Source organism: Antedon mediterranea, chromosome 5 (assembly GCF_964355755.1).
Source record: "Antedon mediterranea chromosome 5, ecAntMedi1.1, whole genome shotgun sequence".
Taxonomy (NCBI): Eukaryota; Metazoa; Echinodermata; class Crinoidea; order Comatulida; family Antedonidae; genus Antedon; species Antedon mediterranea.
Window position 1 is genome coordinate 13152471 of NC_092674.1, and position 13132 is coordinate 13165602.

A 13132-nucleotide genomic window follows, 5' to 3' on the forward strand; every position below is an offset into this window, starting at 1 on the left:
AATTCCAGAGGGGGTATTTCATATTGTATGTGATTTACATTTTGTGTTATAAAATGTCGAGTGTTTCACCTGCTTTGATAGAAACAATACTGTAATGAGTTGAAAATGTAAACATATTAGTATATTGGTAAACACATGATGTACTGCAAACCAAACTAGTGTATTTGTGCACATAATAGTAGGTGACATTTGTAATTGAGACCGTTTTATTTGACACGAAAACATGTGTGAACTCATAAAAAACGTACATAATCATATAATGTAGTACATTTTGAATGTTGACATGACATGATAAACATTAAACATGTTCCTTCTAGCATAGATTTTTCTGAGATTATTTGGATTTCGTTCTTAAATACGGTATATTGTTTTATTTATTGTAATGCCATGTGTTCTCTACGTGTCGATATAGTTAGGGTACGAACATTTATCTTAGTATTACAGGGTAACACCGTGGCTTAAAAATATAATTATTGTTTATTATAAAACAAAGACCTTTGCAAAAACTCTACTTAGTTTATTAATGAAAAAGATCTTAATTGAAATATACATTTGAATTAGCTGTACGCGAGTGCAAATAAAATCTCTAAATGAATATGTATATATACAGTTAGTGTTTACCGACCGACCGGTATCAAAATTCAATTTTCATACTTATATTGAGCTTTAGGCTATATAATAATTAGCTTTATTTCGAAGCGGTTTTAAAATATTTATGTGAAAAACATTCCTGTGTTTTTTTAGATAAGATAACTACATTTTTTGATTTTGACCGACCGGTTTGTCTGAAAATCATACATAATACTAACAAAACAATACAATACAATTAACTAGAATGAATGTAGAGGCCCGTTGTGAAAAGAAAGCCGAAAAATACCGTGCATAGCCATAATACGTGATTTTGGCCCTCTATCGACAGAACCTCCCGTAATCGGCCACTTTTCAATTTCATAAAATAAGGCAATTAATAGGAGTTGATACCTTAGTAGTTATAAAAGCCCAGGTCTATAGTCTACTTTAGTTAAGTATGGTCAACAACAACAACAACTAAATTTGAACTTATCAAGCCCACATTTTTTTTTCGCAAATACTGTAGGAGCAAATCCAAGCCTAAGCAACTGAAGAAAAGATATTTAGGCCTAGCCTAGATGTCATAAGTAAGCCCATTAATTACAATTTATCACGGTTGGTTTCTTTGGAAAATAGAGAACTCTACGAACGCCTCTTGCCTTAGGCTTGTCCTTCGGCTTGTCCTTCACCTTGACGAGTTCGAGTTATCCTCGTTAACGCATACCCTGCAACTAACATGAAATACACATAAAGTACTATATGACGCGAAAAAAATATGTTTATAGTGTTCTGAATTGTGTCGATCTATTCTGTGTCATACAATATTTTTTTTTTTTTTTTTTTATTTCATTTCATCACATACATAATAAAAAATTAATATATAAAGGCAACGTAACTATTAAAACGATATTAAATACTCTCTCAAATATAAGAGAGTAATGAAATTAAAGAAAAAAAAAAAATGTATCGCAAAAATACACTTAATAATAATCATTTTGCTAATAATATGGTTGCCTTGTATTTTTGGTAAATGTGAAATAAATGATTATAATTAAGTAATTGTTTTTTGATTTTGCAACTAAATATGTACCACTTGGTAATTAAAATTAAAATGTTTGCATCACTGTGTGTTTTTCCAAAACCAAAACATATACTTTCTTTGGTGATAATTAAGTTATTGTTGAGATTTCGATACATATATTGTTTTACATTTTCCCAAATTTTCTTTACCAGATCACATTCAAAGAACATATGTGGCAGTGTTTCCTGCTTTTCCTTGCAGAAACTACACATTGGTGAATCGACCTTTGACATCTTAAAGAGCATTGTATTTGTATAAATTATACGATGAATAAATTTAAATTGAACATTTTTTAGCTTAGTGTCATTTGTACAGGCGTGTAAATTTGAGAAAAGGTTTTTCCAATTAAGTTTGTTGTCAAACTCCTTTTCCCATTTGGATTCAATTCCAATTGGCTCTTCAACATTTTTTAATATAATGTGTTTATAGATATAATGACAATTTCTCGTTTTCACAGAAATGAATGTCTGTAATTTGGATTCAACTTCATTAGTTGTGTTTATACCTTGTTCAATTAATTTCTGTTTCCAGAGCTTTGGAATTGAATTTACAATCTGGTGATATAATAAGAAGTCTGGTTTAAAATTATATTTTTGGTTAAATTCGTCTAGTTCTAATATTTTCCCTTCTTTGTTCACGATATCTTTTACATAGTTTACATTTTTAACCAACCACTTTTTTCAACTTTAAATTCTCTTTTATCAAAACATGAGTTGTTCCATAAAGATTGATTTAAGATGTCCTCTATCGTATACGGTTCTACAAAATTGTATTCACTCAACGCAGAGAGTATATCTTTATGGAACCTTTCAAATTGTTTTAATATTTTTGAAGATTTAGAAAAGTTGGTTTCGAAAACAATATTTCCTCCAACCTCTTTAATCTTACTTTTTAAAAACACTTTCCACTTGGATTGATTTCCATCAAGATATCTTTTCACCCAACATGATTTGAGAGATGTACAGTAACTCTTAATATGGGGAATTTTTAACCCTCCTTCGTCAAAATTGTTAAGCATGACTTTTCTTTTGACTTTATCGGGTTTTCCGTTCCATATAAATTTAAAAATTTTACTTTGAATATCTTGAAGGAAACAATCGGGTGGGTCTGGTAAATTTGAGAAAACATACGTGAATATTGGGAGAAACAGTGACTTAATAATAGTTGCTTTTCCAAACAAAGTAAGTGAGCGTTGTTTCCACATATTTAATACTTGTTCAGCATTTTTAGCCTTATCTGGAAAATTGAGTCTGAAAATATCATTACAATTGCAAGAAATATTAACACCCAAGTGTCATACAATATTAAGTGCGAATAACCAATAAGTAAAGGTTAATATTCTATTCTGTTCCGTTTATTCAGTAAAGCCTAAATTTCAAACAGATATGTTACTTTTCACTATGATGACACGATTACGAAATCAGCAACAGTTGATCACATACGAATGACAATCGGTTCTTTTTAGTCGGCTGAATTATTAACATTAATTGATTTAAACGGCCACCAACTGTCAGTAATCAGTTTAATAAAACTAAGTCGCACATGTACAGAGAATTTGACATGAAAACTTACAGATACAATATCATTTCACTATAAATCTTTGATATCATGTGTATATAAACAACACTTGATGTGTTTACAATTGTCATGTCACGAGAATACGGTTGAGTTTCATAGGAAACAAAGTTGTAGAGATTATAAGTTTCTGAAATATACTGTAGTGCTGCTGTGTTATCGGAGAAAGTATATAATCTATATAATCATTATGTTATAGGCGTCACTTTACTGATATCGTTTTTCTTTTTAAGATTTTCAATTCTAATATAAGTAATAATTAAAACTGACAATTTATTTAATATTCGTAATTCACAACGTGTTACTCGTAGCTCTTCTTCTGTTGGTACTCTTTTTGATATTCGTGGCTGCAGAACTGAATCTTCTTTTTAATCATATATCCCACGTGTTACCAGAATTTGGAATAACTTACCCAGTGAAATCCGCAACTTCAATATTTCTGTAAAACCAAGTTACTTAATTATCTCAATATTTATTTTTTAAATAATTTTGATATTGAAAATGTGTGTAGTTGGTCGCTTTCTTGTAGATGCTTTAATTGTAGAACGTATTTTTTTTATTTTTCTTATATTTTTCTGTTCTGGGTTGACCAACTAGCATAGGTGTTTAGCACCTGTTAGGTCTTTCCGTGCCTCCTTTTATAATGTTTTTATCTTCTTTGTTATGTATATGGCAGAAATTGAATAAATAAATAAATAAATAAATACACAGTATGTATTCAATTATCTCAACACAAATACCAATTGAAATGCCATGGTTTCTGTGATCAGTTCTTTAGTTCTTTTAAATATGTCTACTATAATCTTTCCATCTCTTCTGAAAACTGTTTTCAATATAATCAATTGCCTGTTGTAGATACAAACAAGGAAAATGCTTATTCATCATTACTAACACGTAAGTTATCAATGATAGTTATTTCTTCAGGTTGATGTACTTACATTTCCATCACATAACCCTTACCTTCTATCACGTAAAGTATTAAGAGTACACACCTGTTCATGTGCGCCATATTATTGCTCATATATTCTTTACTAAAATAATTTTGCAAGCACGTTAAATGTATTGATTCAAGATCAACATTACTTTGTTTATCAATATTGGGGTTGTATATTCATATGAAGTAATAATATTAACAAGGTCAACACTCGGTAAACCAAATTTTTTGGAAAAAAGCAATGGATTTGATACTGCATGACATTGTTTTTCTGTTATTAACCATAATAGAAAGTAAAAATAAATGTAAACTATTGCTATATTTTGGGGTTAAAGATCAACAAATACAGGTCAAAATACCAAAAATCATATTTTTAAAATAAAACCATTATAATGGTTTAGATTCACGGTGATTCTAGAAACAGCAGAGAATTTATCAAAACTGTTGTTTTTGCTCTTTTAAATTGAAATTTCATGGTTTCTCCCAGTTTCCATGGTTACAAGACACTATTAAAATTTACCAAACATAACATTATTAGTGGACAAACAATATTAAAAAATTTGGATTGACAAATTTACCATTTTTGGACTTTTGGCACACTTTGAATTGATTCTGTCCCACTGTGCCATGGGCCAAGAGCTATTCCTTTATTATTCTATTTTTTTAAATCGGTAATCGTGACCCTTTATAAGTTGTTGTATATGATGTGCCAGCGTGCTACGTTCTAGACATTGGAATAGTAAACAACTAATAGTAAAAAAAAGTTGAAACGAATTGTAAACGTCTGTCCAGCATTAGAGATAATCTTAAAAATGTCTCTTCTGGAAAGAGGTAATAGATGCACACAGCAAAATTCTGATTCTTGTTTTAAGAAAAAAAAAACTTGTTTCAAGCAAAATATTTCTTGAAACAAGTAAATTTTGACTTGTCCGTATTTCAATACTTTTTGGCTTACCAAGAATCGTAAAATTCTTAACAAGAATCACACAAATTCTTATCAAGAAAATTATTCTTACCAAGAAATAATACTTTAAGAACAATATTCTTACCAAGAATTTAATTGCTTTTTTCATTCTTGTTTTAAGCAGTATCTGCCTTAAAATAAGTAACAATTTATCGATTTTTTAAAATAGAATTCTTGTTTCAAGCAATATTTTTCTTAAAATAAGTAAGAATATTCCGATTTATATTTTTAGTTTTCTTGTTTCAAGCAATATATTTCTTAAAATAAGTAAGAATATTCCGATTTGTATTTTATAGAATTCTTGTTTCAAGCAATATATTTCTTAAAATAAGTAAGAATATTCCGATTTGTATTTTTTTGAATTCTTGTTTCAAGCAAGATATTTCTTAAAATAAGTAAGAATATTCCGATTTGTATTTTATAGAATTCTTGTTTCAAGCAATATATTTCTTAAAATAAGTAAGAATATTCCGATTTGTATTTTTTTTAATTCTTGTTTCAAGCAAGATATTTCTTAAAATAAGTAAGAATATTCCGATTTTTATTTTTTGAATTCTTGTTTCAAGCAATATTTTTCTTAAAATAAGTAAGAATATTCCGATTTGTATTTTTTGAATTCTTGTTTCAAGCAATATTTTTCTTAAAATAAGTAAGAATATTCCGATTTGTATTTTTTGAATTCTTGCTTCAAGCAATTTTTTTCTTAAAATAAGTAAGAATATTCCGATTTGTATTTTTTGAATTCTTGTTTCAAGCAAAATATTTCTTAAAATAAGTAAGAATATTCCGATTTTTATTTGTAGAATTCTTGTTTCAAGCAATATTTTTCTTAAAATAAGTAAGAATATTCCGATTTGTATTTTTTAGAATTCTTGTTTTAAGCAATATTTTTCTTAAAATAAGTAAGAATATTCCGATTTTTAATTTTAATATTCTTGTTTCAAGCAATATATTTCTTAAAATAAGTAAGAATATTCCGATTTGTATTTTTTGAATTCTTGTTTCAAGCAATATTTTTCTTAAATTAAGTAAGAATATTCCGATTTTTATTTGTAGAATTCTTGTTTCAAGCAATATTTTTCTTAAAATAAGTAAGAATATTCCGATTTGTATTTTTTGAATTCTTGTTTCAAGCAATATTTTTCTTAAAATAAGTAAGAATATTCCGATTTGTATTTTTTGAATTCTTGTTTCAAGCAATATATTTCTTTAAATAAGTAAGAATATTCCGATTTTTATTTGTAGAATTCTTGTTTCAAGCAATATTTTTCTTAAAATAAGTAAGAATATTCCGGTTTGTATTTTTTAGAATTCTTGTTTTAAGCAATATTTTTCTTAAAATAAGTAAGAATATTCCGATTTATATTTTTAGTTTTCTTGTTTCAAGCAATATATTTCTTAAAATAAGTAAGAATATTCCGATTTTTATTTGTAGAATTCTTGTTTCAAGCAAAACTTTTTTTAAAATAAGTAAACAAGAAGTCTATCAAATAAAAACCAGTAAATGTTTACTTATTTTAAGAAAAGTATTGCTTGAAACAAGAATTCTATCAAATTAAAATTTGTAAATTCTTACTTATATTGGGAAAAAAATTGCTTGAAACAAGAATTCTATAAAATATAAATCACTAAAAATTTATTTTAAGAACGATAAATGAATACTCATTTTAAGTAATATTTTACTTAAACAAATAAATTCAAGAATGTTATAAAACATAATATTAACAATACTGTTATTTTCATTAAGAACTACAATTTACATGACATTAGGTACAATAATATATACAACTTCTTTAAAACAAACTTGTTTTTATTAATAATAAAATGCCATCAAAAGAAAACTTAAAAACATTAAAATGGTAAAATACAAATTTCGTAAAATTCTTCTCCCGCACCTGGGCTTTAAACTATTAGGTGTCTTTAAATTTATTAATGTATACTAATGATGATTCAACAGCCTTTGTCAAGTGTACAGGTGTGTTTTCATCACAAATCACTAACTGTTAAAGGATAGTGAGGCCTACTTCTTTTCATTTTGGATAATCGAAATCCAGAAGGTAAAAAGTGGAGAGGAGAGTAACTAGAGCCTCATCTAATTTTGCTTTCTTTGTAGTTAGAATTGTTTGCTAAACTTTAATGTAGGCCATTTCTGTGTCCAAAAGCAATACCGGCATATTACCTGATCGGCGTGAAGACCAGGATTCTGGATCTTTATTCATGTTCCTAAAAATGAAAAGAGATTAATATAGTTTTAGTTATTACTGTATTTAAAATATGTGTAACATCATCAACTAATTGGGTACGGTGTGGTTTTAGAGTCCTATATCTGGGGCGGTAAACACAAAAACATGACGCAATATTAGAACGGTGGTAAGAATAATTTTACATTATAAGACATAAGGGTGGGTGGAATATGCATTTGAACTTTTTAATCACAAACTTTGCCCTGTTTATACCGATCCCAAAGACAGGCCTGGCTGTATCTATTATTTTTAGTTAAATTATTAGGGTCTAAATTTATTTTTAATATTACTATTTAGGCAAAACGGTGCTCAATCCTGATTGATGTTTTTATTCTGTATCAATGTTTATAATAACAATCATACAATTAAATGTAAATTTTGTTTAATTGTTTGATTTTAATAAATTATTGTAAACATAGTATATACCTCGAATTTTAAGCTAAGATAAATTTGATTTTAAAAAAACACTTTAAGATATTTTTTTTTAATGTACATAATGTTACTTGTATTTTAAATTTTTAAAAACACTAAATACCTTCAAGGTCGGCAGACTTTTTTTGATGAGTTTTTCCCAACAAATATGTTTGACAGATTTGACAACATATGGGTTATCTTTGAACCTAACCAAAAATAACAAATTGAAAACATTATATTATATAAATTTATTTAAATGAGTGGAATAATGTATGGGCATAAACTTGATATACTGTAGCTCAAATTTTTAATAATGTAGCCTACAGTTTTGTAGGTGGTCAATGTAAAAGGAAGGGGAAAGGGTGGGCTGGCCAGGAGAGCATTAATATGTCAAAAATTAATATTCATAAGTCATTTATTTAATTTTAGTTGTCAAAGGGAGGAGTGCATGACACTAGCTTGAGTCGAACCAAGCTGTTAAAAATACGTACACAATATGTACACGTATTTTCCTCACTACCATTGGTCCATTATAAAAATATTTATGAATAGATAAAAGTACAAAAACATACACTGTACTTACCAGATGGAGGACTGGTGTTTCTCTTTAAAATACCAAAATAAACTATATTATTCCCTTCTTTGGAAAAATTTGCTAAGCACTTTTTTAAAAAGCTTTCTTTTGTATTTCATTCCTCTTTGCCTAGTAATAATTAGTATCCTTCGAACTTCTTCAATTACCTAACAAATAATTTAAGATAAAAAAAGAAATTTAATATAACAATTTTAGTTATGCAGTACGTATGTTTTTTGTTTGTTTTTTTAGTATGTTTTTTTAAAAATTTAGAGTTAAAAACATTAAGTTTCAATATCGATGTGATCACTTCGGGGATTACTTAGTGTGTACAATTAATTAAATATAAAGAAGTGTTTTTAAATGTCATTATATTTCTCATTGGAATATGTGTATATAATATAATCCTTCGTAGATATTTCATGGCTACATTGCAAAATAACTGTTACATTATAATTGTATTATCTATTATTAGGCCTTCCTTATACCTAGCTGAAATAGGTCCGACAATATTTGTCCCCTCTGTCAATGTCTGAACTAAAATGCTAAGCTAAACCTATACACCTGTCCGTCAGTACAGGCATAGTAGGCTAGCCTAGACCTACTAGTTCCAGGCCTACAGTATTACTAAATAGGAAGGAGCCTAGGCTAGGCCTAGACTGCTGGTAGATTAAAATATAATTATTAGGCCTACGAACCTGTTAAAATGTTGGCCACTTCTTCATCTATTTCTCGGATCTTCAACAAAGCGTCTTCCTTCGACATTATATTAGACTAATCTTACTAGGCCTATTGAAGCATTTAATATATAAATTGCGATGAAAGGTGTCTTTTACAGTACTTACAAACTCTAGATTTTGAATGATTACTTTAAAAAACCGTTGGCCATGATCCCGCCGGGAGCTAGGTCATCGACCACACACAGTGTTGTTTTTCAACTATAACCAAAAATTTATCGCTGGCCTTTTACCCAGAATGTATAAGGTCATTATACTGCTTAACGTTAAAGCATGGAGGTATAAACCTCCATGGTGGTTAAAGCAAATCTATAAAACGTCTGGACCAACAGTAATACGACAGACAATAATAATGACACATGTTTGTTGCAGTCCGAAAAAAAGCGATAAGTTGGTGCCAGTAAACTGAAGTAGGTACAGTATTTGCTACCCTATTTGCTAAGGCATTATAATTCAATTCATGGAAATACTCCGAATTTTCGAGTAACATGTGGAATTGGTGGTTCGCTGCCCGGCAAGCTTTGGAATTTACAATTCGTTTTACAAGCATGTCATAAGACGCCATTTTAAGGACGAGTATAACAATCGGCAACCTCCTGCAGTTGACGATGGAAACATCAGTATATAAGTATGCCTGGAGAAAACGAGGATGCCAATTGAGGATGAAGTAGAACTAGGCCTAGACTAGGAGACTGACGAAGTTAATGAAGAAAAAAACTATTATAACGGGGATGATTTATCAACTGACGATAGTTAGTAGTAGTGATAATTTTAGTATTGTTATACTGTTAATGATTGTTTAATATTAATTATCTTGTTGATGCTCAGCAAGAAGGCCTACTTAGTACTAACTAGAGGATGAACAAGCAGATAATAGTATAAAAAATGCTGATTTCTTTCTACTAAAATTAAAGGAGAGAAACAAGATTCCACAGGTAAGCCATTTTGCTTTAAAATTACAACAATTATGCATTTTAAACTATTTTTTATTAGAGAAATACGTCTATTTCCTAGGCCTTGCTGGTACTGTTATTATACAGGACTATTAGCTATAGTAACTATAGGACTTGGGTACTAGGCCTAGGCCTAGGCATTATACACTCTAAGTTTATGTTGCATTTTTTTGTGACCAATTTCATTGTTACAAATAACATTTTTTTTGTTAGGCTGCATAGCTCCCCATCTAAAGCACAACTTAGTTTTTAAACATATTAAAACTTGAATATAAAAAATATTAAATCAATATTATTTTCTTTAGGTTGCAGTGCAATCGATTATTCAAAGCACAAACAGTTTGATTACCCAGATTCTTTCATCAGTTGAAACTGAAGTGCTAACTGCTCTACCGTTGTGTGAATATAAGGATGACAATCTATTTTAAGTAAAACATTTCTCAAAATAAGTATTTTTCAGAATATTAAAATAGAATTGACTTCAATTCAAGCAAAAATAGTCTTGATAGGATATAGTATGATATTGACTTCTTATCTTAAGTAAAACATTTCTCAAAATAAGTATTTTTTAAAATATTGCGAATCTCAATTTAAGCAAAAATAGTCTTGATAAGATAGTATGATATTGACTTCTTATTTTAAGTAAAACATTTCTCAAAATAAGTATTTTAAAGAATATTGCGAATCTTGATTCAAGTAAAAATAGTCTTGATAAGATAGTATGATATTGACTTCTTATTTTAAGTAAAACATTTCTCAAAATCAGAATATTGCGAATCTGAATTCAAGCAAAAATAGTCTTGATAGGGTAGTATGATATTGACTTCTTATTTTAAGTAAAACATTTTTCAAAATAATTATTTTTTAAAATATTGCGAATCTCAATTTAAGCAAAAATAGTCTTGATAAGATAGTATGATATTGACTTCTTATTTTAAGTAAAACATTTCTCGAAATAAGTATTTTTAAGAATATTGCGAATCTTGATTCAAGTAAAAATAGTCTTGATAAGATAGTATGATATTGACTTCTTATTTTAAGTAAAACATTTCTCAAAATAAGTATTTTTAAAAATATTGCGAATCTCAATTTAAGCAAAAATAGTCTTGATAAGATAGTATGATATTGACTTCTTATTTTAAGTAAAACATTTCTCAAAATAAGTATTTTTAAGAATATTGCGAAACCTAATTTAAGAAACTTTGTCTTACCTAGAAAAATATTTATTGTTTTAAGTAATTTTTAGAATTCATCAATCTTGATTTAAGAAAAATTATTCTTGATAGGGATAAATATAATATTGATTTCTTATTTTAAGTAAAATACTTTTCAAATTAAGTATTTTCAAATCTTGTTTTAAGCAAAACTATTCTTAATAAGAAGAGAATGATATTGACTTCTTATTTTAAGTAAAATATTTCTTGTAATAAGCATTTTCAAGAATATTGCGAATCTTGATTCAAGTAAAAATAATCTTGATAAGGGTAGTGTGAAATTGACTTCTTATTTTAAGTAAAATATTTCTCAAAACAAGTATTTTCAAGACTATTGCGAAACCTAATTTAAGAAACTTTGTCTTACCTAGAAAAATATTGATTGTTTTAAGTAATTTTTATAATTCATCAATCTTGATTTAAGAAAAATTATTCTTGATAGGGATAAATATAATATAGATTTCTTATTTTAAGTAAAATACTTTTCAAATTAAGTATTTTCAAATCTTGTTTTAAGCAAAACTATTCTTAATAAGAAGAGAATGATATTGACTTCTTATTTTAAGTAAAATATTTCTTGTAATAAGCATTTTCAAGAATATTGCAAAACTTAATTTAAGAAAATGTGTCTTTTCTAGAAAATTATTTCTTGTTTTAAGTAATTTTAAATCTTGACAAGAAAAAAAATACTTATTTTAAGAATTTTTTCTTAAAACAAGATTTTTTTTTCTTGCTTAGAATTTCAAATTTTGCTGTGCATGGAGTAATTTTATTTCTATTCATTATCCAAAGTTTGTTGACGAGCTATTGCGAATGCAAATTTGGAATAAAGAAGTAATAAGAATAGGCAACGAATGTATAAGATATGGAAATTGGGGAAAAGCAGGTATTCTGTTTGTTAATGATTTGTTTAACAGCAATGGGCAATTTATGAATAAAAAAGAAGTCGAAGATACCTATGGAATTAAGATAAATTATAAAAAATTAATAGGAGTAAGAAGGCTTCTTATGGAAAAATTTAACAATTTAATTATATGTGAAATTTTAAAAAACAGTTTTGCCAGATATTCCATTTCATATAAAAAGTACTCTTTCAACAAAGAAAGGGATGTCGTATTTTTTATGATGTTTTAAATAACTCAATGTTTACATCCTGGAAAGCACAAAAGAAATGGGCAGAGAATACATTTGTATTCAATAACGAACAATTGAAAACAATCTACCTAGATCCACATACGTGTACAATGAATATTGTTTTAATATATTTTCAATATAAAATTGTAAACAGAATAATTGCAACAAATGAACAATTATTTAAAATGAATATAAAAGAAACTTCAATGTGCTCATTTAGAGATGGTAAAATCGAAACCATTTAGCATTTGTTCTGTAATTGTCCAATAGTAAAAAGGATATGGAACCTTTTCCAGGAAAAAATTTCAGAAAAAACTGGAGTGCAATTTATTTTTAGTAAAGAGAGCATAATTTTTGGATACCAAGATGCGCATCAGTTTTTTAATTTAAAAGCCATTAATGCAATTATTCTAATTGTAAAATCATTTATTTATAAATGTAAACTAGTTAAATGTAAGTCAAATATCAAAATGGTTATGAACGAGTTAAAAAGGTTTTATGAAACGGAAAAAAGTATTTATCATCAGAATTTTCAGGACAGTATTTTAAATAGAAAATGGATAAAATTAGAAGCATTTATAAATCAAATATGAAATTGTTAGAGATTAGAATAATTTTTATGAACCTTTATTTAATTTGTTTGTTGTTTTTGTTTGATTTTTATTTTTTATTTGATTATGTTTTTCCTTTGTAATGTATTATTATGATGAAAAAAATAAATAAATAAAAAAATAAAAAA

The 13132-nt window shown here is 27.5% G+C and overlaps 1 long non-coding RNA gene across 1 annotated transcript; it reads right to left on the reverse strand.

Moving 5' to 3' along the window:
• Positions 1 to 6766: 6766 nt before the first annotated feature.
• On the reverse strand, positions 6767 to 9252 carry LOC140049130 (uncharacterized). Its single transcript, XR_011845188.1, has 4 exons — positions 9054 to 9252; positions 8365 to 8522; positions 7903 to 7987; positions 6767 to 7347 (listed from the first exon to the last, which is right to left on the reverse strand). It is a non-coding gene; the product is annotated as an uncharacterized lncRNA (long non-coding RNA).
• Between the last annotated feature and the right edge of the window lie 3880 nt (positions 9253 to 13132).